The 27,697-nt window shown below is 43.4% G+C and overlaps 1 protein-coding gene across 1 annotated transcript in view; it reads left to right on the forward strand.

Annotated features, from left to right (window-relative positions):
• Window positions 1-5,992: 5,992 nt before the first annotated feature.
• LOC138467731 (cdc42 effector protein 3-like) overlaps window positions 5,993-27,697 on the forward strand; it is an 86,055-nt gene continuing 64,350 nt past the window's right edge. The window contains exon 1 of the mRNA XM_069607936.1: window positions 5,993-6,136. The gene's annotated coding sequence lies outside the window, so the exon portion shown is untranslated. The remainder of the gene's footprint in view (window positions 6,137-27,697) is intronic.

Raw genomic sequence — 27,697 nt, forward strand, 5'->3', positions numbered from 1 at the left:
ATGTCTGTTATAGAGATTGCCACTTCTTTATAAGAGGTCATTTAATGCCATAAAATGGGTAAGGCTGATGAATAAAACACCTACCTGGCAGAACTACAACGGTGTTAGTTCATATCTCGTGGTGTATCACAGGCTTGTCTCCCGTGTGGTTCCTACAAGTGAGATAAAGAGGGGGGAACCCTATATTATAGTCACACATTGTGGCATGTCTGTGAGACAAAATGTTTGTTATATATAATGCTGGCGAAAAGGCTGCTATATGGCCTTGTGACTAGGTCTCTTATTATGCATACGTTTGGTGTTTGCCTCTGTCTTTGTTTCATGATAGTGCTTAATTGAGAGACTTATTAGTGCATTAATGTAATTGTAGCATCAACTGTTTACTAATTCACTAAGGACAAGCCAAACTGGTTTTATTATGTGTAGCTGAGAGGCTCCCCATCTGGAGGTTAAAAAGCAAGGCGAAGAACTTGATGCCCTAGAAAAGAAAATAGCCTAAGACCTTGTGAATAAAGATGTGAAACATATTTTGGAAAAAATAAATGAAGAAACTGAGAAGTGTCGTCAGTTTAATTTAGACAAAAAAGTTTGGAAACTAAAGAAAGACTTTGAATGGTACAAAGAAGAATGCACATATCCTTACCTCAAGGACAGTTACTACCAAGACCAAAATAAAGGAACATATGCAAAAATTCCCATATAATCACATGAAACAATGTGTGAAGTTCTCCAATACTTCCAATACAACTAGCGGAAGCGAGTCGGAGTTAGGAGGAGATGAAGATCCATCCACCTCCGGAGCTACGAATGCATAGCCTCAGCAGTCTTTTCGGTCACGAGGGGGGCGCTTATGCAGACCAAGAAGAAGCAGACCAACCCAGGAGTATGGAGTCCGTACACGTCAGTGGATAGACCGCCAGGAAGAGATGTGGTAACTCCAAAATTCTATTTAATCGACCATGAGATAACATCAATTGAGGAACAAGTCCTGTCCAGGGGTCTGAGGTTTGTACCTATGAAAAAAATCAGATCGTTTCCAAACAGAGGCAGAACTAAGAAGGTTTTTGTGAACAGTCGGATTAAAATATTTTTTTAGAAATTCGGACAAAACCAATAATGATAGAGACAAAAAAGAAAGTACCACAGGGCTCAAATTACCACTGTCATTCATGCCTCCCCCAGCTACCATCTGCGCAGAAATGAATGCCTTGAAAAACAAGGTGCTCAATGAAGTTAAAAATGCCATTAAGTGCAAAAATTACACCAGAGACAACATGAATAAGGACGAACGAGATACAATCAAAAATCTAGATGCATCTCCTGATTTCTTAATAAAACCAGCCAATAAAGGCAGTGGAATGGTGATCTGGGAAAAGACGATTATTGGAAAGAAGCTATGAAGCTTTTAAACAACGTGAAACACCATAAACAACTTGACGTGAACCCTACCCAAAGACTGCAGGAAGAAATCAATAGTCTTACTCTGCATGCTGCAAGAGAAGGGTGGACAGATGAAGATGAAAGGCATTTTCTAAACAAACCTCATCCTACCCTGGCAGCATTTTACATCCTGCCAAAAATGCATAAAGACGGCAAGCATCCACCTGGGAGACCAATTGTCTCAGCAATCGGGTCAATTCTGGAACCATTGTCCCAGTATGTTGACTTTTTCCTACATCCTTTTGTGGAAATAATGAAATCATACGTCAGAGATAGTACGGTGATTATTAATATACTTAACAATCTCAAGATAGAAGAAAATGACATTCTAGTGACCTTCCACATCAAAGCCCTCTAAACAAGTATACCACATATTGAAAGCTTAAAGGTACTAAAGGAATATCTAGATCAAAGACCGGACCGAGGAGGCTGAGTTCCATCAGCATTCATCTTAGAATGCACGAAGGGGCCTTGACTGTAAACTTCTTCATGTTTGAAACTAAAATATACCAACAGATCCATGGAACCAGCATGGGGGCAACTTTCGCACCTGATATCGTAAATCTGTATATGGAAACTTTTGAAACAACTTTTGTCCTCACCAATCAGAATGTCATGAATCACAGAGTGCGCCCCTTTTGGGCTTCTTGGTCCCTGTCACAGCGGGCTTACACTCAATACTCCCAACATGGCCGTCCAGCGTAATCCCTTCTCGCTCCATGCGCTGGACGTAGCCTTTTCTACTAATAGACCACGGCTTCCGCGGCTCCGTGCATCTGAATGCTATTGCGAAGTAGCGACCAGACTTGTGCTCTGTAGCTCACGGTTCTTCTCCTTTTTCTAAACCCGCTATCCCTTGCTAGTCCTCCCCCTTCTACTTACCTCCGGGATTCCTGGCTATCGTGCTTCCACTGCCATCATATCGGATCGTGGACCTCAATACATCTCACAATTCTGGCAAAGTCTCTGTCAATGCTTAGGAATCCAACGTGCCCTTTCTTCAGGATATCACCCTCAAACCAATCGAGCCACAGAACGTGTCAATCAAACCCTGGAACAGTATCTTCGATGCTTTGCCACTAAGGTTCAGGATGACTGATCCCTCCTGATACCCGTGGCTGAATTTGCCTACAACAATTCCGACCATTCGGCACTTAAGACCAGCCCCTTTTATTGCAGTCAAGGTTTCCATCCATCGGTCCTGCCTTCTGTTCTTCCTCAACCTACACCAGTAACTACAGTTGACTCCTGGATCAAAACCCTTGTCAATATACATAAGGAGGCCAAGGAATTCTTGGAGAAGGCCAGAACACAGACCAAGAAATATGCAAACGGTGACCAGGTCTGGTTGTCCTCAAAATTACTACCCCGACATCTACGGCCGAGTAAATTGGCCCCTCGATACTATGGACCATTTCCCATCAAAAAAGTTATAAATCCCGTTTCTTATCGGATCAAATTGCCAGACTCCTGGAAGAAAATACACCCAGTCTTTCACACATCTTTGCTGAAACCCTACTATCCATCTTCCCGGAAACCCTGCAAACCTCCTCCTATACTGGTCGACAACCAATTGGAATACGAGGTGTCCCGGATATGTGATTACAGGTATAGAAGGGGCCAGCTTCAATATCTGGTTGAATGGAAAGAATATCCACCTAGTGAAAGAACCTGGGAGCCTATGTCAAACATCAAGGCCCCTCGACTGCTCAGAAGATTTCATCTCATTCACCCGGGCAAACCTGGAGGGAAAGGTCTTCGGAGGAGGCATGCTGTCATGAATCACAGAGTGCCCCCCTTTTGGGCTTCTTGGTCCCTGTCACAGCGGGCTTAAACTCATTAATACTCCCAACATGGCTGTCCAGCGTAATCCCTTCTCGCTCCATGTGCTGGACGTAGCCTTTTATACTAATAGACCACGCCTTCCACGGCTCCGCGCGTCTCAATGCTATTGCGAAGTAGCGACCAGACGTGTGCTCCGTAGCTCGCAGTTCTTCTCCTTTTTCTAATCCCGCTATCCCTTCCTAGTCCTCCCCTTTCTACTTACCTCTGAGATTCCTAGCTAGCGTGCTTCCACTGCCTCCTGGATTCCTGGATTCGGCGTCCCGGAAACTGAACGCATTCTGGATTCGGAAGAGAATCGGGCAGCCTTCTTCAAGACCCGGTCCATCCGCAAGAAGGCATCGACCAAGGACACCAGTAAAGAACGGACTCAGGTGAGAAGGGGGGAACTCCTTGACACAGAATCCTTTTCAACATCACATAGAAAATTGGAATTGTTACATTGACGATATTTTCAGAATTTTGACTGGTACAAGACATGAACTAGATCTCTTTAAAGAATGGGTGAACACTCAGGACCCCTTCCTTAAATTTACTATGGTGGCAGACAAACATATGCTTCCTTTCCTTAAGTTAATAATTTAAAAAACAGGGGGAGGCAAGTTAGAAACTACGCTTTTTCGGAAACCAATGGATAAGAATACACTACTTCATTTCGTTAGCTATCACCCAAACATTTTAAAACTCCACTTACTGTTCGGTCAGTTTCTCCGAATAAGAAGGAATTGCTCTGACATCCGACAATTCGATGAACATGCACTCGATCTAACAAATCAATTGAAACAACGAGGTTACCCAAGTAAATGCATAGTGAACCCAAAAAGGAGAGTCAGAAACATCAGACGGGAAACATGCTTGATGAAACAGACAGGAAATATGGAAGAAAGAATTACCTGTGTGACGACATACAGTCCGATAAGCTCAGCGATCAAAAAGAGTGTTTTGAAATACTGTCCGCTGGTAAATACTCCTGATTTCCATCCGTCAAAACCCAGATTTGCCTTTAAAAAACCAACAACCTAAAGCAGATGTTGGTTCATACACACAAAGAGGAACAAAAATAGAAAACAGATCAAACCACACTGTGGGCCTTACCGCCCGTAACGGGCCACCACAAGTGTGGTCAATACTCGGTATGCGATTTAACAACTACCACAAAAACCATCAACCTATACCATATCGAGTGGAAACTAAATGAATTTACAAATTGTAAAACAGCATGGGCCATTTATGGTATAAGATGCCCATGCAATTTATGGTACACAGGCAAAACGAAGCGACCAGTATGGGAACGCATTTGCGAGCATCGTTCCTGTTTGAAAAACAGTGTCCCAGACAAACCTCTTGTAGACCACTACCTACAAAAAAAGCATAAATATACAGAGTTCAGATGGTATGTGATCCAAATTATAAAAGCCAAAGCAAGAGGAGGAGACCGAGGCCTAGAATTAAAGAGACTTGAACAGAAATGGATCCAGAAATTGGATAGTGTGAAGAATGGTTTAAACTCAGCCATAGCATGGAACTTATTCCTTTAGCAGTATCATCAGTGACTAGAAACACCTGCAGATATAAGTATCCTTTCCCATATCCAATACTAAAGAGGCATGTGAAACATGTGATGAAATACAGGTGAAAGAACAAATATTGTAACCCTTGAGGGCATATTGATATGCAATAAACATGAATCATTAATTATATGCATGTAATTAACAACATTTTGGATAGAAAACAAGATGTCATCCTGCCTACGAGAAATACTGTCAATGAACAATAATAACTATTCATGTCGTTTTAGGCACACATCAGAGAATGAATGGTGATAATTTGTATTTGTATTTGTATTTTTATTTATAACGCGCAAACCAACAGGCCCGGAGGCATCAGGGCGCAATTTGTACAAGGTTACAGATATGCAGGTATAACAGATAATCATTAAACATTTACACATGGGATCAGATATGCAGGTATAAAAAAGAAACATTATATACATTTACAAGAGGATCTTATATACATATGTACAGTAGTTTCAGTGCCGATAGGTGATAGTAGCGGTCGGCAAGTCAGGGTAGGTCAGGAAGAAGCGCGAAGCCGGCCTTAAAGCTGGTTGAAAAGCCAAGATCTAGTATTGGCTTTGAAGGTATTGAAAGAGTCTTCCGCTCTAATTGTAACAGGGAGGGAGTTCCATAACTTGGACGCTATGATTAAACATAATATGGTCACATGGCAATAATCATCCTACACGTTTCAACATATGATATATGTAATGGACATAAGCAGGCTGTAAACTGTATGTGGCAGAGATGGTTTTCCAAACTGACATATCAGGGGCAAATATATTGTTTTCCGGTTAACACCTTTATATGAGTGGGTTTCAACAATTGTTGGAACACAATCTTTGTGAAGCACAAAATGTTTTTCATATGCAGAGTCTTTTCTCTATTTTTATTAGCAACCCAGCGCTAGATAATGAGTTTGGCGTTTCAAAATTTTTCTAACATATGTCTTAAACACTCATTAGTCCACACTCGATGGATTATAACTACCCAACAATGAAAAAATGTAAAAATCAACAGGAAACTTTGACAACGTCAGGAGCCTTGGGTCCTCTCTCTACCTCCATGCGCACAGCATCACAATCAGTAATTGACTCTGTAACGCGGCCCCGTGCTAACAGGGCGCAAGTTGGAATCCACTTGGTGAACGCCAGGAGACTATGTCCCCTTTCTATGCCCACAACAGCGCGTCCAGTAATCGAAAAAATAAGATTGAGTGAAAATCCATTCGGCTTTTGAATTGGTCCGAGACACCACGTGTGGACGGGAAAGATACAACCTTTTGAATCAAAAAGAAGGTAAGATGACATTTTGCCTGCGTAAGTCTGTGAGGGAAGGGGTTTCTACCTCAGTACCGGCAGGCTGCGCGACATTGCAAACAAAATTATGTAAAAATAAGATAAAGTCTAAAGCCAAATAAGACAGCAATATATTTGGTGATTTTCTCCAGATAGGGAGCCTCTCAGCTCCACATAATAAAACCCGTTTGCCTTGTCCTTAGTGAATTAGTAAACAGTTGATGCCACAATTACATCAATGCACTAATAAGTTTCTCAATTAAGCGCTATCATGAAACAGAGACAGAGGCAAACGCCAAACGTATGCATAATAAGAGAACCTAATCAGAAGGTCATATAGCAGCATTTTCCTGAGCAATATATATAACAAACGTTTTGTCTCACAGACAGGCCACAATGTGTGACTATAATATGGGGTCCCCCTCCTCTTTATCTCACTTGTAGGAACCACACGGGAGTCAAGCCTGTGATACACCACGAGATATGAACTAACACCGTTGTAGTTCTGCCAGGTATGTGTTTTATTCATCAGCCTTACCCATTTTATGGCATTAAATGACCTCTTATAAAGAAGTGTCAATCTCTATAACAGACATTCTGTATGCTTATCCAACAGATACAAACTGTAAGGCTCCAGGAAAATGAACCCATAAAAAGATGTACCTGTTCCAATTCTACTAAAAGAAAGGTTAGTAGAATAGCCCCACCCCCCACAATAGCAGTTTTTAACCAATGCTACTCACCCTATTGACTCAGTGTTCTCGTCTGATTATATTTTTTTAAAATGGGAAGAAATTAAGGGTTAGAAATCTCATCTATGATCAGAAGAGAAGATCATCATCTGTCCTGATGAAGACCTCTGGAAAAACCTTCTCTAGGATGGGGTTCATTCTACGGATATACGCCAAAACGCATTGACACTACATCCCAAAGATATATCAGTTTGAGAAACAACCTGCTCGCACCTAACAAACTTTGTGACGAGATATTTTTTGAAAACAATGAATACATTTGAACACAATGAAAAAATTGTGACTAGATGAAAGAAAAATGAAGTCCATTGAAATATTTTTTGTCATGTTTTGTCATGTGATGTTTTTTGTACAATATGCTAAAGCAAGGAAAATTACTGTGATGAAATAAATCATGCAATATGTTTATTTGATATTAGTATAAGAATCTTGAGTCGGAGTGTTTATATAAGCAATTTGATATGACCATCTATATGTCATGGAGTGTGTGGCTTGCATATTGCTAGATGAACAGGAGACAGGGGTATTCTATGTTTCATTCTCTGGTCCACCGCGAGTATCCAGATACATATTCCTACTGTGGCATGTTCTTTCTTACTGGCATCACTGGTGAAGCAAACATTATAAGTGTAATTACGTGACTAGACTGGCATAGTTTTGTGTAGCCAGTCTGCATATTTTTTCTTACTGTGGCATGGCATGTATTTTTTACTGTTATAATTGTTCTTTCGTAACGCGCTTAATACCAGCGTGTGGTTTCTAAGTGTGGGGTCAGGATAAGAACCTGTGTTGCTGTGTTGTCTTGTTTCCAAGACAAATGCATTGCCCCTGAGCTATACTTCCTCCCTGTGGGCATCAATCGTACAGCAAACATGGTAAGTATTATTACATGGTTAGACTGCCACACTTCAATTCATTCAGGCTGGTTATATTTTCTCACTGTGGCATGGTATTTTTAACTGGGCATTAATGGTCAAGCAAACATGATAAGCAATATTACCTGGCTAGACCGGAATACTTTGGTGCAGCCAGTCTGGGTATCTTTTATTACTGTGGCATGACATTTATTACTGACCATCTATGGTAAAGCAATCACGATATGTGTATCATGTGGCTAGACTGGCCTACATTGATGCAGACAGTCTGGCTATATTTTCTTACTGTGACACAGCATTTTTACTGGCAATGCCAAAAGGAGTGTTTTTACGTGGGGAAACTGGCATAAGTTGGCAGAGCCAGCATTGACATGTTTTCTTATAGTTTTATAACTGCCATTATGCACATGTTCTTATTTGGGACTAATGGCATATGTTGGTGCAGGCAGAATGGAAATGTATGGGTGCAGCCAGAGTCAAAATGTGTTGGAAAAAGAACTTGTGCACTGTTGGTGACTTGCATTAGTTGGATTTTTTAATGAGTTACCCGACAAAACCAAATGCAAAGTGTGTGGCTTTTTACCTACTTTTACCCAATTTCTCACAGAAAATGTTCTGTAATTCTATCACTTTAACTCTTTATTTTAAAAACAATTCTACAGTGAGGAAGCCCCCCGTTCACTCAAACCAACCTCGGTTGTTTTGTGCTCCCTAGCTATGCCAGGTCACTCCTGCATATTTGTGGGAAACATTTACACCCCACCAAATAAAAAATTCACCAGTTGTAACTGCACTTGCCTTTCCCATCCTCTGGGGAGACCACAAAGCCCATCCTATCCTTCCAAGCCCTTGCCTGCACATCATCCTCTCCTCCTCTTGACCAATACTGCCCATGCAATCCCAACACTGAAAGAAAAGCAAGATTACTGCATTATAAGCAAGGTTTGTAATGCTGCTTCCTTCTCCTCTTCTTTGTTCAACCCCACGTCTCATGGATTGGAAACCTGGTTATCCACATCCTTTGGCATAATAGCTCAATTCAAATGTTAACCCTGTCTGGGAAGAAGAGAAATGCTTAGTGTCTAATTGCTTTCTTTTCTTCTCCTCCTGTATCATTACATCCTGAATACTTCGTTGAAACCAGGGAACCTATCAGTGAATTATGTAAAACCATTTTGGGACAAACCATCCTTGGATCAGATGGGTCCCATCTCTAACAGAGGCATCACTGACAGACACTTTATTGTCAAACTATTAGAAATGACCTCCTGCTTTTAACACCCACATGCCATTGAATGAAACATGTACTTCACTTAGCGGTTCTGGATTTCTGGAGTGGTAAAGGGGCTGCATTGGCCTTAGAATTGTGTCTGGGAGTACCTTAAGCCCCTGGTAGACTCATTCAGAGTGCTGCCTATTATCCCCTGAATATTTCTACTGAGTGCCACGCTCACTTGAGCACTATGGACTATCTCCTCCTAATAAATTGACTGTAACAATTGGGAGTGTAAGTCCTCACCCTGAATTTAATGTTATTTTTCCCCTCCAATAAATTTCAAATCGTTTCCCAACCTAGGTTCTACTCCCAAATCCATGTTTGTCCACCAGCATGCCAGGGGCTCTACTTGTTCTACTCTTCTGTACCATATCTCCTCATTCTCCTTGATCTGCTACTTCTATATCGCATGCTGCAATTAAGCAGATTACAAATAATCCTGAAAATCAACCACTACACCCATCTAAACTGAGATAATGGAGTAGATGTTATCAAGATAGATGGCATTAAAACATCTAATGTTAACCCAGTTTACCCCTGACAACACACAAATCTTGATTTGTGATGCTGACTTCCTCCTACTTATAATAATTCAATAGACACCAGTGAATTTTTCAGTGGAGGGGCATAAATATCTTCACCCGAAATAGCATGAAGTACTGAGCATATAGTGTAAGCCTGAACTAGACAAAAGAGGTTCGCTGGGTGGGGTCCTTGTCCAGAGGCGATTTTCAAAATAATAGGTTGGAATTGAGCATTTCACAGTATCATTTAGGTGAAAAACTGGGCAAAAAGATATACAATTGATAAACATTTCTGTATTTAGAGTAGTACATGGCTAAATCCAACAGATGCCAGTTTACCAACAGCACACAGGATCATTTTCCAACACATTTCCATGATACGTGTGTCCTCAATACATACCAGCACTGACAGTGTGAAACAAACTTTCATGATGCCTCTACTCATAACATATGCCAGCAGTGACACTGTAAAACTGTAAAACCTATGTTCATGATGCCTGCGCCCATAATATTTTTCAACACTGCCACTGTATAAAGTACATGTTCCTGATGATTGTGGCCACAACACATTCCAGCATTCCTTCTCTGAAACACATTCATGCTGCTGTGCCTACAATGTATGGTAACTTTACCAGTATAAAACAGTTTCATGATGTCGTACTCACAGTATATTGCAACAATATCTCTTTAAAAGGCATGTTCATGATGCCTTTGGTCACAGAATATGCCGGCAATGTTGCTGTAAAATGAACTTTGTGATGCTTGTGCCACGAATATATGCCAGCACTGCCATTGTAAAACATATTTATATGATGCAGGTGCCAATAATATAAGCCAGTGGTTCCCTTTTAAAGCACGGTTTTATGATTCATGTGCCCACAATATATGCTCCCTTTGCCGTTATAAAATACACATAATACTGTCCCTACTCACAATATATACCAGCACTGTCACTGCAAAAACACATGATGGCTCCTCTGTCCACAATACGTGCCAAAGCTTCAACTGTAAAGCATATGTTCATGATACATGTGCCCAAAATATATACATGCAATGCTACCATAAGGCACATATTTATCATGCATTTGTGCAATAAGATATGGCAGAAGTGGCCTATAAAACATACTTTCATGATGCCAGTGCCCAATGTATGCATATGTATAGGAGGATCTACGTGCCACTGCAGGAAATCCTGCCCCCCTACTACCTATATGTTGCAAGTCCGAGAGTGTACCATGCATGAAACCTACAGTTGTGTCAATTCCGCAGTGTATATTCGAAAGAGGATATCCATTGAGAAAACCCGATCAAATGTATCCCCGAAGAGATGACAATCTGAGGAAGGAACTACCTGAAGGAATATGAGAAAGAGAGAAAGAAAGAGGAACTAGTGACGTCACGAGAGACGAGTGTGACACCCTGAAGAATACTGGCTGAAGAGAATGCATGGACCTTATAGAAATTGATGATGTAGTAAAGAATCGAGTAAACCTTCATATGCGAATGGAAGATTGCACGTGTGAGAAGCATTACAGAAAATGCAAGCCGTTCAATAATTGTATAGATGCTTTAATGCAAGTAGATTAAGTAATCTTAGATACTGGCCACAAGTAGTGAATAGACTGCAGGCAGAGCCGCCATTGTATAAAAGCTGAATATCAGTGTCACATATTTTAGTAAGCCGGGACCCATGGAGAGAAAAGCTGAGAGCTGTGTCGCAGCAAGAAGTAGCTGAGATCATGAAAGGGTCTAGAAGGGCTGTCTGGCTTGGTGTCAAAGCTGAAGCCTCCAAGACTGGTTTTCTATTCTTAAAGGTGGTGAACAGGAGATGCTGAATCATCCCTTGTTAAGGTACACAGCAACAACACCAAGTGTGCTAACTTTTATTCATTTAAAAAATTTAAATGCTGCAAAATGGACCAGATCGTGGTCTCCTGTCACGTGAGCCAAGGATGGAAAGAGAGCTGAGCTTGGAGTTCGAGTATAACGATGGTGCATGCTCGTACTCCCTTATATTCCCAGAGACAAGGATACTTTGCAAGGCCAAGTTCAAAGACAATCTTCATGGCAGAAGGCATGGGTGGTGAGAGATGATGGGCTAATTGGGTGGCGAGGTACAGTCAAGTCCACCTGCTGCCACCTGGGTTTGAGCTCACGTGCTGTTAAGTGAGCCAAATGTTCCAGAAGGGCACGAGCGTGCCAACCAATTGTAGAGGGATGTATAATTAAGCGCCTTATAGTTTTGAAAGCCAATGATATACTGTGTACTTAATAGTGTTAAAGATGACATGTCTTTAGAGGTAGGCATAATTTGTCCACCTGATATTAGATAACCAATCACAATCCCTCCCTTATAGAAAGTATACTTAGATTTTCCCCTTGAACGTATCACAACCCCTCATAGGTTTTCTCATTTGCCACGTAGTATGATGTCACCTCTGATGAATTTCAAGTATAAAGTGCATGTTTTTTATGAAATGCATTGAGATGAGCTAAACTAAGCTGAGTTGAGCAGAGTTGAGTTGGAAAGAGCTCGAGCGAATGTCCGTTGATGTCGGCGGTAACTCCCTGTTTTAGATAATTGTTGATAAAATAGCACCTTTGCCATCTTCCTGAGTTGGTTCGATTATTTGGTGTCAGAGTTATTCTGCAAACCCATGCATTGCATGCACGGGACCCAAAGGGCCCTACCCTCACATATGTTGCCACAGTTAAAGTTTTTCATGCAAGCTGTGACCAATAGTCTCAGGTGGAGGCTGCATTTTGAAACCTCTCTGCAAATGTGTACACCACTGTTTACAACCATTAAGTCAGAACATTGAAACATATCTCAAAGACTCCCAACTTGCCATTAAAATCTTTGAAAACATGAAATTTGATGAGCACTCAGAATTACTTGTAACTGTGGACATCCAGGCTCAGTACATTAACATCCCTCGACAGGAGGTAACTGACTGCATTCGGGACATTTTGCATACCATGGCCCCAGACAGTAAAACTCCATATCATTTCATTAGTTAAATGATGATATTAGCATTGAGAATACAACTAATGTCAATTCAACAAACAGAATTTCCAAGAAATAAAGAGTACAGCTATGGGGGCAGTTTTTGCTCCCAGCCGTGCAATCCTATATATGTCCCACTATGAACATATGCATGTTCTAAAGCCGACTAATCAATTTTTCGGTCACATTAAATTGTGGGAGAGATATATAGATTATCTGATATTCATCTGGCAGGGCTTTTCAGAAACATATATTAGAAATGAATGGAACAGACTTACCTGTTGTCTATTAAGGAAAAATATGGCCTGCAATACCGTGTTGCTCTATGAGAGCTACCACCGAGGGCATTAAAAGACAATGGGCCTCATTACACGGATGGCGGTAAGGGTTTACCGGTACCAGTATTTTACCGGTACCGGTAAATCCTTACCGCCTTACTACGAGGTCCCTTTGCGGGTTGGGGAATTTAACGCCTGCTTTTTGCAGGCGTTAAAAACCAACCCGCAAAGGGACCAGGGAGCTAATTACGGTACCGCAATTTGCGGTACCATAATTAGCGCTTTCCCCATTCCCATAGAGCCCTATGGGGCAAAAATGGGAATGGGGAAGGGCAATGGTGGAAGGGGGAATTACCGCCCCGCCAACCTTGGAATAGGGCAGTAATTACCGTTTCCACCAAGGCGGTGCTGGTATTTTACCGGCATGAACCATGGCGCTAACAGCGCCATGGTTCACTGCCATCCGTGTAATGAGGCCCAATCTCCCTTAAGAGCAATATTTATGTATCCATAGCAATTGTAGCTCCATCAATCATTATTATGAGCAAGACTCCATATTAGACAAGTGTCTACGAGATTGTGGTTACCCCAAGAAATGTATAATTACATTTAATAAACGGGCCGATAAATACTCTGGGAGACTTTACTTACAACCACATCATGACTGTCAGACAATGAGAAGCTAGTGTGTGTCACAACACATAATCCTCACATCACAAGAATTAAGCAGATCATTGAACGACATTGACCAATAATCTAACTACATCTTGAAGGTGAACAGCCCCCCCCCCCATTCACATTTAGGCGCAACATAGATTTACAGGACCAATTGGTACATTCTAGTTATTCACTGCCCCAGACTCACAGCTGGCAGATGTTAATGTGGAATTTGGGCACACTTATAGGCCATTGCCCACGTGGCTCATACATTGTTTACAAATTAACCAAAAAAGTGGAAGGTTTTGCCATAGGAGATTACACGTGGAAACTCAAACAATTCACTAATTGTAAATCTTCATGAGTGCTACTCTGCATTGAATGCCCATGTGGCCCAGGATATATTTGCCATACCACAAGAACGGCTAACATTCAAATAGGTGAAAACAGATCCCGTATTAATCGTAAAAACCTGAACACACTGTTAGTTAAACACTTTGTAGAGTTTAATCATACAGCGGATGACTTTCTTTGGTGGATACTAGATTATTAATCACCAACACCAGACATGGTGAAACGTCTCCTTCAAAGAATACATGTCTGGATCCATAGGTTGGCTAGCCATCAACAGGATCTCAATGAGGATTTCAACTAGGTCACATTGTGTGATGATCTCTAAATGCCAACTGCCTCCATATTAAACTGTTGAAAATCTACCATTATGCTCTAGTTTGAGCGATCTACATTAAATATCCTGAAAGCTATGCTTCCCCATACCTTTGCACATTAACACATACAGGCTTTTTTAATACAAGTGTCACCATTATGTGACAATATTTCCCAATGTTATGTAATTGTGAGGACACCTGGGCGAGAGACGCCCTTGATCTAATAGTTAAGAGCAGGAAGGAAGAGGCAGGGCTAAGAAGGTGGGTGGTGCTTAGGCCAGGTGACCTAGATCCACTTCCACCTGCTCCCCATCTGCAAAGGAAAAGAGGCTGTAGGGCTCCTTAAGTAGGGAAAAAGTGCGGCAAGCAGGAAGGCACCAGGTGGGCGGGGCTTGCTAAGTGGTGAAAAAGAGCGGCAAGCAGGAAGGCACCAGGTGGGCGGGGCTTGCTAAGTGGTGAAAAAGAGCGGCAAGCAGGAAGGCACCAGGTGGGCAGGGCTTGCTAAGTGGTGAAAAACAGTGGCAGTCAGGAAGGCACCAGGTGGGCGGGACTTAGGCTAGGTGACCTAGATCCACTTGCACCTGCTCCCCATCTGCAAAGGAAAAGAGGCTGGAGGGCTCCTTAAGTAGGGAAAAAGAGCAACAAGCAGGAAGGCACCAGCTGGGCAGGGCTTGCTAAGTGGTGAAAAAGAGCGGCAAGCAGGAAGGCACCAGGTGGGCGGGGCTTGCTAAGTGGTGAAAAAGAGCGGCAGGCAGAAGGCACCAGGTGGGCGGGACTTAGGCCAGGTGACCTAGATCCACTTGCACCTGCTCCCCATCTGCAAAGGGAAAGAGGCTGGAGGGCTCCTTAAGTAGGGAAAAAGAGCAGCAAGCAGGAAGGCACCATGTGGGCGGGACTTGCTAAGTGGTCAAAAAGAGCGGCAAGCAGGAAGGCACCAGGTGGGTGGGGCTTGCTAAGTGGTGAAAAAGAGCGGCAGTCAGGAAGGCACCAGGTGGGCGGGACTTAAATCCACTTGCACCTGCTCCCCATCTGCAAAGGAAAAGAGGCTGGAGGGCTCCTTAAGTAGGGAAAAAGAGCGGCAAGCAGGAAGGCACCAGGTGGGCGGGGCTTGCTAAGTGGTGAAAAAGAGCGGCAAGCAGGAAGGCACCATGTGGGCGGGGCTTGCTAAGTGGTGAAAAAGAGCAGCAAGCAGGAAGGCACCAGATGGGCAGGGCTTGCTAAGTGGTGAAAAAGAGCGGCAAGCAGGAAGGCACCAGGTGGGCGGGGCTTAGGCCAGGTGACCTAGATGCACTTGCACCTGCTCCCCATCTGCAAAGGAAAAGGGGCTGGAGGGCTCCTTAAGTAGGGAAAAAGAGCAGCAAGCGGGAAGGCATCAGGTGGGCGGGGCTTGCTAAGTGGTGAAAAAGAGCGGCAAGCAGGAAGGCACTAGGTGGGCAGGGCTTGCTAAGTGGTGAAAAAGAGCGGCAAGCAGGAAGGCACCAGGTGGGCGGGGCTTGCTAAGTGGTGAAAAAGAGCGGCAAGCGGTAAGGCACCAGGTGGGCGGGGCTTAGGTCAGGTGACCTAGATCTACTTGCACCTGCTCTCCATATGCAAAGGAAAAGAGGCTGGAGGGATCCTCAAGTAGGGAAAAACAGCGTCAAGCAGGAAGGCACCAGATGGGCGGGGCTTGCTAAGTGGTGAAAAAGAGCGGCAAGCAGGGAGGCTCCAGGTGGGCGGGGCTTAGGCCAGGTGACCTAGATCCACTTGCACCTGTTCTCCATATGCAAAGGAAAAAAGGCTGGAGGGCTCCTTAAGTAGGGAAAAAGAGCGTCAAGCAAGAAGGCACCAGGTGGGCGGGGCTTGCTAAGTGGTGAAAAAGAGCGGCAAGCAGGAAGGCACCAGGTGGGCGGGGCTTGCTAAGTGGTGAAAAAGAGCGTACAAGTAATTAATACTGGATCCATATAATCCATAAAATCTATTTGTTTTTTCTAAATGCATCTTTTACCGCTTTACTTGTTTGTTCTACTTGTTTCCAGCATGGGATATATTCATGTGGATATGTTTATATGTTTCACTGAGATTTTGTTAAACCCATCTGAACTTTTGATAACTGTTCTTTAATACATTGTTTTTCTAATGTTTAATTGTTTCCTAACCACACTCCCTGTTTCTCTTTAAGTAAATTCTCTTTATGTAGGTGTGAGAGCAAGTGTATATTTGACTTTCGCTTCTGTCACATGACAGCATTGCCAGTAAATTGTATTATACAAATTATCATTGAAGTGCCTCCGAACAAACCCAGTGGGAGCAATTTCTTGTGTTACACAGCTGTGCCCAACATATGCAAGATTTGAAACCACTAAAATGTGTTTGTGCTGTATTTGCCTAATATATGCACGTTTTACCAATATAAGAACACTCTCATGCTTATGATACCTGTGAGAAACCTGAAGGTGTCTCCCTGACTAGTCCCCGGGGATCTGTCATCCAGGTGGCCAGGACACGGCCATCGTTATTGGATGCAGTTCCTGGGGGTGGACCAGTGAGGGAGGATCAACTGGATGAGGGGGCCTCAGGGAGTGGAAGCGGGACACCGACCAGTGAAACATGGTATCTCCCTTCTTATAACACCTTTTCCCCAGCCTACCACATAGGATACTGAGACACTCTATCCCCCCCTTTTCTGACATGAACACTTTCTTACGCTATGAAATACAACAGACTAACACTAGAGTCGTTTACCTGATATGTCCCAACACAAGGGTCAGGCAGAGTTAGGCAATTGACCAGAACCACACACACCTGATGGCCCTTTCCCTTCCCCACAGGGATAAAAGGTGGAGCACGAGAGCACACTATGAGCATTGCAGACCGCACGACGAGACAGCTATCCAAGCACGGCAGGTCAAGAGGAGGAGAAAGATTTCATGAACCGAAGGGGCGACAAGGAGAGAAGCAGCCTTGCCCTTTCCGACCCAGACCCACAAAGCCTCCATGAAAGGAATCGTAAGACTGCAAACAATAGCCAGCATGTGTTGCAACAGATGTACACTGTACAAGGAGCACGATCTACACTGACAATCAGAACAGAGAGAGATGCTTGCTACCATCATACCGGCCTTGCCACCAGAAACAAGAAAAGCCAAGCGGTTCATCACCGCCAGTGAGTCGAGGGGAGAGCCGATAAGAAACCGAACTGTGTTGATCGAAAGTCACAAAAGGCAAATTAAGGAAAGTTCAAAGAACTGTTAACATTAAGGGAAAACCAGCTGCAGATGGGTCCGGCACCATGTGGGTGCTCATTCGTGAGACTCTGGTTGATCCCACATTTATTGAAACTACTGATACCAGAAGGCCCTAGGAGAGCCGGAAGGAAAGGTCAAAGTGGTCCTACAGGGGTCTAGCAAAGTCTTTGATCTGCATGAAATTGAAAACTAAGGGAGATGAATCTAGCATAGTGAGAAAAGAGAAAGAACTGTGTGTTTGACATTATTTGGCAAGAGTGAACCCGATGTAGGGATGCCGATGGAAAGGGGCGTAGTCTGAAATCCCAATGAACAGTGTGTTTACAGGAGTGAGCCCGACAGAGATACGTCCACAGTGAACTGTTTAAAAAGACATTAAGGCTTGTGAATGCCACAGGTGAAATTGTTTTGAGAAAAGCCATAGTGAACCTAATGGAAGGAGGCTGATATTCGAGAGGGGTCCGAGCCTGGAAGAGGGGGACCCAGTGGTGAAAAGTCATCACCCAACGTACATTTAGAAAGGAACTTTTTGTTTGTTATTTCGAACTGAGAGGGAAGAAACTTTTTACAGAAAAGAAACTTAACCACCGAAGATCCTGATAGCTGAAAACAGAACTGTCATCTCTTGCTGGGAAAGCTCGAGAGTGTGCTGTGCTCAGGAGTCCCACCTTGTCCCGTGCTCAAAACGTGGGGAAGGGAGACCCCCGGCTACCACATCCTCACTTATCATTTGTGAACACTTCTTTCTTTCTTGTGAATCTTATCCCACACTCTTTTAGTATTTACTTGTAAGGATTGGCAATAGATTTATTTTAGTATAGGCCCTTTTTATTTGACAAGATGTCACTAGGACTGCCTTATTATTATTTGATTGTTGTAGCTTGCTCCCATCTTAGATTGAGGTTTAAATTAGGCATTTTTCCAACCTGCACATTCAGTTTAATAAACACCCTTGTACTATGCTCACTTGTGTCTGTCTTTACTGTTGCCACCATGAGTTCCTTACATACCCAAAATAAACATGCGCATGCACAGACACACACACGTCTTATCAGCTGATAAACCGAGGCTAAAACAGTGCCCCAGGTGAGGGCCTGTAGGGCCTCTGTCCCTGTGTACAATGGGAGAACTACATTGTCATGTCATGGAGAGCACTTCTGACTTGGAATGCTCTGTAAGACAGAGAATGTGTGATGGACTGCGAATAATGGGAGGTGCTGTCCCCTAACATCTATTATGCGCTGGCTCACATCAAGTATTTTATTAAAATTCAGATTTCTCCATTAGTGATAAACAACAATAAATATAATACACCCTAACATCATACCATTAAATCATACTCCATGTAAAATAGAAGGCCTGTAACAGTTTATTGAGAAGCCACCCTCAACACAGGGAGTTCCTTCCCTCGTTACTTAAGTGGTTATGCAACAAACTGTTTAACAGACTCCTTTTCTTTAGCCCTATCTTAGCCCCTTGGTTCCCTTTCCCCTGAGCTAACAATGAGCAAAGAACCAGGCCGGTGTACGGGAAATATATTGATATTTATTTAAATTTAAAGTAATAGAAATTAGCACAAAAGTGTCCAAACAACACAATATCCGTGGCACAACACAATCAACTTCTCTCAGTATAAATAAATCACAAAAGTTAGTTAAAACAGTTAGAACACAATCACAAGTCTTACTTTCTGCAAATTTCACTTCATGAAATAATTACACAAGGGCACTTATGTAATGCTGTGCGATTTTGATTTTCTTGCAGGCTTAAAAGGGTAGCAGTAGGATTTCAAGATTGGTACAAATGCATATGTCAATTATAATTTCGCCCACACTTTTGGTTTGAAGTAAACACAGGGTGATTTCTCGCTTTGTTTTTAAGAGCCCCCCCTCGCTTTGGTCTATGTTGGGAAGTCAAACAGAAAAATTGGAATGCTTTGGGTAATTCTAGATTTCAGACCCCCCTTACTGAAAGGCCTGTGTTGGGGAAGCTGGATAAAAAAGTTGGACTGATTTAAGAAAAAAGACACCCCTCTTCCTTAAAGAAGTCAAAGTCAGCTGGACAACAAGGATCACCCAATTAAATTATAGGCTATAGTTTTCAGCACACACTGGGAAGTGAGCTTTGTCCATTTCGAATTTTAACAAAATTCACCCCGTAGTGTTCTGCCAAATGTGGAATTAATTAAGTTCATATTTTTGGTTAAATAGGCTAAGGATCTACACAGTTCTGCCCCCCTGCCCACTATAAAGGGATGGGATTCAATGCAAGCAGACTCATCAACCTTTTCGTTTCCCAGGGCTCAGTTCTACTTACACTTCAGGAAAGCAAGCTGCATCTCAGGACACTCTGGAAAAATAGGGCAGGGTCTGGTCACTCCACTCTCAAAGAAGGCCTCCCGCTCTCCACCACAGGACCCAGTCAACTTTGAGACCTTCCTAGAAATAGACATCTCCACACAGAAGCACTCTCAGCAATCTCCTCTGGTGTCTCCTTACAGCTGTCAGATGGTACGTTTCAACAGCCTTCCTGATGGTCTGTCCCTTCTCTCTGTCCTCCTGTCTTTCTCCTTTTTCTGTCTCCCTGTTTTTTCTGTGTGTCCTCTGTCCTAGTGCAGTCCCCCTTATATAGCAGCGATGACACCACCATTTTTTCAATCTTGAGGAAGTACCCTGAAATAATGCCTGCCACTCCTCCCAAACCCTGCCTCCAAGTCAGGATTCATATAGGGGTCTGGAGCAGCATATTGCAATTCCCATTTGTCATCATCCTTTGTTTTCCTTTCAACTTTTTGGCAAAAACTAGTTATGCATGACAACTTCATAATTTTACTAGCAACTGCCATAATGAACATATTTTCTGTTTTAGCTAATCATTGGGAATTAGATAACCCGACCACCATTAATCTGTATCATGTAGCATGGCCATGTGGCACCTTTCTGCTGTTTCCATAAAAAGCACAATAGTTATGAATATGTAAGTTATTAAGCATATCCCTAATTTCATTTTCACCCACTCACCAACTCTCACATTTGGAACATGTTCAGATCATCCAGAAACCTAGTTTAACTGGCCCTTACAGTTCACAGAGTCGTAGGAAGATGAATTTTATATCCACAAAATCGCCTGGAAATTACAAACAAATGGTACATAGATGAAATCCATCTGCCTTATGATGGTCGTGAAAAAGGCCTAAATGATGATATTTCTATTAAATAAAATTGTTAATCTTCATGTAGGACAAATGGCCCTGCTTCTGACCGTTTGTTTTCATTGGGTCAGCCTATGCCTTTATCAGTCTCCTTTGTGTTGGAAGCTTGCTCTTTGAAGTGGGTGCCCCCCTTTTCACACATATTAGTCATGCTCCAGCCAAGGGTAACTTTTGCTTTCAGAGTCAGCAGGTCTAGAGAACACTGAATTTTGACGCCTTTAGCTGGAACATTGGAGATGTCCTTGTGAAATTTTGCTCACAGTCAGCAAAAGGGTCTGCCATGGGCTGACATTTTCTTCATGAAGACAAAGTGGCTCTTCAAATGTCACTGGAGTTTTGTGGGTGAAACATAATATACTTTGCTCTTTGTCAACCCACACATCATGTTTTGTTTTCCTGACATTTCTCTGTGAGCAATGATATTTTTTTCACTTTTTCTTTTCCAAACCGTTTTTATTTGCACTCACATGTGCAGGCCGTTTTTGTTTTCAATGTTTAAAAATCCTGTTTTCCATGTGACAGGAATCTTGGATTCCTCCTTCTTTTTAAATTAAACTGTTGCTAATCCATTGGTAATGACAGGTAGGCCCTTTTCCACATGGCTCTTTAAATTTAATTGAAAAACAAAAACAAAGGCCAGGCTGTTTTGTTTCAGTGTTTAAAATCCTGTCATTACTGTGCAAAGGACTTCTGTTTGGGGCCGTTAAATGCACCACACATGCCTCCTAATCTAATGCACGCTCGAGGAACATAGTTATGTAGATTTTTTACACATTCTTCATTACAAGACATTATCAAACAAATTGCATCACAATAAAATCGACAATTTATGGATTTAAAATAAGAATTTCAAAAATCTTTGCAAAGATCTAAATAACACGGATAAAGAAGTAGGAAATGCCCCAGGTCCTCTGCCCTGCCCCTATTAAAGTGGCAATTCCTAGATGTTACATTTGTGTCCCACCCCATTCTATCTTTCAATGGTAACAGATTCAGCCTGTTCATAAGCACCAAACTCCTACAGGCCCCAGATTGAATACGACATATATCACCACCCCACTGCGTGGGTTCACCAGAGGAAATAAACAAAGGCAAGCGAAGATAGAGAATGTGCCATCCTCAAATTCCACTCCAGTTCCCCCCACATTGCTTTCTGCTTCAACATAGTCACAATGTTACGCAATGAATAAAAAGAATGGGGCAATCCATGTATGGTAGACTCCATCTTGTCAACAATGTGCATCCCTCATTATACCAAGGATATTTTAACCTGGCAGGAGATCTGATTTCCCCAGCCACCTTCTCTACATTTGGATGCACACCTTTAAAAAGTAATTAACACATCTGATTTGTGCTTGGCCCTCGATTGTTGAGATCCTTAATTCTAAATGCAGGCTACTGTTTGGGGCGCCTTGGGGGAGACCCAATAGTTTCTACAGGATTCTATTCTGAATCGTTTCCTGCGCTGTTCAATCAGCATAGCCCCAAATGTCACTCTCATAAGTCATCAAAGTGTAATATGAATACCCCCAAACATTTGTCCAACATGCAGCCACCATACATATGATAAAATCTGAGGAGGCCACCCAGCCTTGCTGACTTGCTGAGGCCTTCTTACATGCCCTGACCATTTCCCGTTCATGGTGAAATGTAAGCCGACATAGCAATATTTGTTTACTACCTCGATTCTAGATACAACCGATTTGAGACCCTTTGCAAGCCTCAACAGACCATGTACAATCCGGGCCAAGGGTTCAGAGTGGTAAAAATGGCTTTATGTCTGCCCAATCAGAACCTCTGCTCAACATCTAACTCTGAATGGTAGCACCCACTTCACTGGGATGTGTCTAATGTGAAACTCTTTCTCAATGCACCATACAAATCTTCGAACTCATTCAAATTCACCTGCTGCACAGTGAAACACCTCCTTCATAAAAATCCAGTGGCATTGTGTTTCCCAGGAGCTCCCACGGTAGAAGACGGTAGTTTCATACCTACAGAGCCAGGACGCCTCGGGTACTGGAAGCATCACTGGGTTACACCTGGCCCCTGATCAATACCTGACAAACAAGACTGAGCATGCAAGACACCAGGTCTTTCATTGCATGAACTTAATTGCTGCAACCAACAGCACCCACTGTAATACATATACATTTAAAGTGCAATATGACACAATCCAGCAACACGATCCAAGGCCCACCTATGTTTCCTTATGGGAAACAATCTGGCACTACAACACTAATGGAAAGTTACAACTACTTCAGGCTTGCATGAAACCTACTGGTGCAAACAACATTGATCACCCTCTGCCATGGATGCACACTTAAATTATAGAGACATTTGGCCTCGTTCTGAGTCTGGCGAATTTACCAGCAGTAAATCCACCAAAACAGAATTTCTGTTACCGCCGGGATACCACCCGGGAACTGGAGGTAAATCGTCCATATTCCGAGGTGGTATTATTCGTCATTTTGAAATACCAAAGGGACTCCATTGGGGTTCAGTGAAATTACCGCCAGTGGTAATTCCGCCAGTGGTAATTATGTCATTTTTGGAGGTAAACAGCCAGAAATTCCTACAGCCAGCTGCTGGAAGTTTTTCCACCAAAGTCGTAATTTGGAGGTGTGGTAAATGTGACGATAATTCAGCTACTGACACTTTTTTGCCAAAGCACCAAACTCTGAATAACCCTTGTGCGCTCTAGGCCATTGCAGACCTTCACGAATAACACCTTGATATCCTCTGCTGTTGGCCACATTACAAAACACACGTTGAACCCTGACCCAGACTTATAGGGCCTGATTCATGGAATAATTTGTGCTGAAAATCAGGGACTTGCGTGCAAAATCGTGTGCAAGTCCCTGTTCGTCGATTCATGGAACACAATGTGCAGGGCTTACCTGGGACTTGCGAGGAATCTGTGCCGGTCCAACATGTCACTGCGACACCACGAACGCCTTGCACCAGACCCCAATCGAAGGGCCGGCCGGGCCAGCGCAGCCACCTAAAAAGGGGGCAGAACACGTGAAATGAGGAAGAACAAGCGAAAATGTGGGCGTTACGAGGGACATTTCACAGTAAAACAATCGCACCGCCCATACGTGTGCAAAACAGCCGTATTCATGTAATTGAACAGGGATCACCAGCGCATGAAAAAGTATGCACAAATCCCGAAACACCTATGCCATGCGATAGCAGGCATAAACGTCAACGCACACACAAACAAATGCATAAAAAGCACACAGATCAACAAACGCACGTATATAGCCACAATGAATTCACCATTGCAGCAATCATCCTGGGACACCGCAGGAGGAGGAGGATGGCCACGGCCCAGATCTTCCACCCAAGGACCAGCCTTTTTGGGATGCCTGATGACCAGGTCTATGGCAGGTATAGGTTACCCCCCATATCATCCTAGACCTGGTCACGGAGTGAGAAGATGACCTCACATCACCCACCCTGTGCTCCCAAGCACTGAGCACCTTGAAAAAGGTTCTCACTGTACTGCATTTTTTGGCCACTGGCTCATTCCAGTGGACCACCGCCAAAGTTGGTGGCATTTCACAGGCCACGCAGTAACGCTGCCTACACCAGGTGTTGGCAATAATAACTGCACGTCCTTATGTCCGCCGGCATATCTATATGCCCAGAGCACCTGCAGAAAGGCAAGCAGTGGTCTAGGATTTGTATGGGCTAGGTTCCATTGATTGCACCCATGTTGCTCTACGTCCACCTCGAGCAACAGAGCGCATCTACCGCAACCGTGAACACTGGCACTCCATCAATGTTCAGTTTGTCTGTGATGCCAAGGGCATCCTTACTGAAGTCTATGCCAACTATACTGGCAGCACCCATGGTAGTTACATCTTCAGGATGTCCCCCCTACATCGGGCCCTGGAAGCTGGGAAGCATGGCAACATATGGCTTATTTGTGTGTAGGAATGGCCATTCACATGCATGCTTGTTGCATACCGACAAATAGACACTGTCAACAAATGACAATGACAACCATCCTCACCTCTACAGGGGACAGTGCCTACCCTCTGAGCACATACATGATGATGCCAATACACAACCCCAACACACCTGTCAAGGTAAGATACAGCACTGTCCATATTGCAACTGAGGGCATAGTCACGTTTTCTGCTCCCTTGACCACTGTGGTGGTGTGTTGCTATATGCACCACCAGTAGTCTGCAGGATCATTGTTCCAGCATCATGTGTCTTGCACAATGTTGCAACATGGTGTTGTATCCCAGTGGACATGGTTGTGGCACCCCATTCACACCCACAGGCCCACCGCTTGCATATGGCTGGGTAAAGGGCACGTGGAGGGGCTGCACGTACCCAGCTTGTGCATTTGTATTTCACCTAAAATCCATCCCCTGTGGAGTGCACGCGATCCCGCTACATCCTAGGTGCCATTCAATGATGACAATGGGCCAATTCACTGTGCCCACAAAACCACCCTGAGAAAGAGCCCTTTGAAGTGCTAAATTGTGTGCATCCCTTAGAACTAAAAGACATTTCATCTTGTGTTTCCAAAAGAAACACATTGAAGAGGGAGTACGCCACTACCACCATGCCAACCAATCAATAAAATTACCTATGTGTCACCAAAACCATCCCATATGTAATGTAAAAGGATAATTATACTGTCCCCTTCTGCTGTGGTGGATCTGACTAACTAACATATCGATCAAATGTGTAAATCAATAAATCCAGAAACATCATGTCTAAGCTGCAAGCCATACATGGCCTCAGCTATTCACATGTACACAAACCTCAAAAAACACAATTGGAAATATATGCACACATGTCCCAGATTGTGCATGATGGGCACAAACAAGTCCCTATTGTGGGGTGTAGAAAAGAAGTGCAGTATTGACCCACAGGTTCCTCAACATTCCATAACGCTCAATATAAATGAACATCTTGCCTGTCCACTTGGCATGCAGTTGACAGTCAAATTTCATCCCATGAAATAACCATCATTCCCTGATGGCAGGATCTGCAGACAAAGAACACAATGAAACATAGTGCAGCTAACACATACATGCCCCAAAAAAACTGAAGACCCACAGGCACCACTCAGTGACATAGAACACATGCAAACAACAACTCACAAGACAACCATCAACATGTGTCCCAGCACACATGCACAAACACCTGCACAATGCATGCAAATCAAACACACACACTAACAAACAACAACCCCCACACTGCCTGTCCCCCTCAATGACATGCAGCAAATGTGCATGTCACATATCCCCATTCACTAGACAATGGCACAACAACATGCTGCATGAAAATGTGAAGACATCACATATGCAGATAATTGATCCCACAAAAAAGCTGGTACACCCCTGGAAGACTACCAATGACATGATAAGGCATGCCATCACCTGCGTAGCATCAGGACAGTGCACTGCACACAGTCATGGGAGCACATTATTAATAATCTTATGTATTGGTCATTTGATAGCACTTATACAATTACCCCAAATGTTTCTAAGTGCACACAGGGCAACAGAATGGGGACAGGGGAAGGTAGCCTATGAATTACTAACAGAGATAAATAATAGAATCAATATTACAAACAAATCATGACAATAACTGGGAGGAAGACAAACCCACTATGCCTTTTGAGTGTTCCAAATGTGCAAGTGTACAGGGGAGGGTGGTAAGGGGAAAGGTTTGGATTTGTTCATGGAGAACAGCTCAGGGTGAAGTGCTAAGAAAATAAAAGATAAACGTAAGTGCAACCTCCTGTGGTGAGGCTCAGCATGAGCAAGTGCAGTATATACACAGTTACTTCAATGATACATGTGGGGGGTCAGGGCCCGAAGGACACATAAGGGCCCTGCACATCAGGCACGCTACTGTATGATTAGCACGAAAGAGAAGGGAAGAAGGAAGAGCAGAAGAGAAAGGACTTGAGGATTATTGGGAATTTAAGGAGGTCCTGCTCAGGACACAGAGGGAGATGGAGGCTATTACACCGAAGGCAGCACACAGAGGAAATGGATCCACCAACTGCCCTTTCTATACTAAAGTGCTTCACATGCAGGCAGGTGTTGGTAGAGGAATGCAGGAGTCTAGAAGGGGAGTATTTGATCAGGAAGCGTTGAAGATAGGGTGGTACCCGGCCCCGCATAGCCCTGTGGATGATACACAAGGATTACAATGTAATCCATGCTGAGACTGTGAGCCACTGAAGGCTTTGTAGTGCAGGTGAGATGCGGTCCCTGGGCCTGAGGCCAATGATAAGTCTTGCTGCCCTAATCTGGGTAAACTGGAAGGGTGGCAGGGTGGACCAAGGAACAACAAGGAGGAGAATGTTGCAGTAGTGTAGCCTGGAGAGAACTAGAGCACGGGTAACATTGAGTCTCTGGGGGAAGGTGTGGAAGAGTACTGTTACTTTGAGAAGGAAGAGCTGAATGTTATGTCCAGAATATGAGGGATGAATGAAAGGGGGGAGTCGAAGATGACTCCAAGATTCCTGGCTTTGGATGAGGGGGGCAGAGGGTGAGCCCATGAAGGAAGGACAGAGTGAATGGAAGAAATAGGTTACAGGAGATCCAATAGGGAGACTCTCCGTTTGGATGGCCTACAAGCCGAGGTAATTTGCAGTACACCAGGCCAGGATGACAGAGAGGCAGTCAGAGTGAATGAAGGTGCAAGTGTGTCAGTAGGAACTTTGCTGAAGAGTTATGTGTCATCAGTATAGCACTGGAATTTGTGGGAGAATGAGGCAATGAAGCTTTGCAGCAGGGAAATGTATATGTTAAAGATGCATGGCAAAAGAATGGAGACCTGCGGGACGCCATAGGTGGAGGAGGAGGTAGGGTACAGAAAGGGCAGAGAATGGATTTGTAGGAATGGTTGGTTAGGAATGAGCTAAGCCAGTCCACTGCTCGCTCATGGAGCATTTTAATGAGGATGGAATGCTTCACTGTGTCAAATGCAGGTGAGATATCAAGGAGGATGAGCACAGCAGGGGATTAGGAATTGAGGGATACTCAACAGGGATTGTGGGTGTTCAGGAGAGCAGTGTTCATGGCTCAGAAGGTTGGAATCCACACC

The sequence above is a fragment of the Ambystoma mexicanum genome, chromosome 4q (genome assembly GCF_040938575.1).
Source record: "Ambystoma mexicanum isolate Mex_15411 chromosome 4q, UKY_AmexF1_1, whole genome shotgun sequence".
Classification (NCBI taxonomy): Eukaryota; Metazoa; Chordata; class Amphibia; order Caudata; family Ambystomatidae; genus Ambystoma; species Ambystoma mexicanum.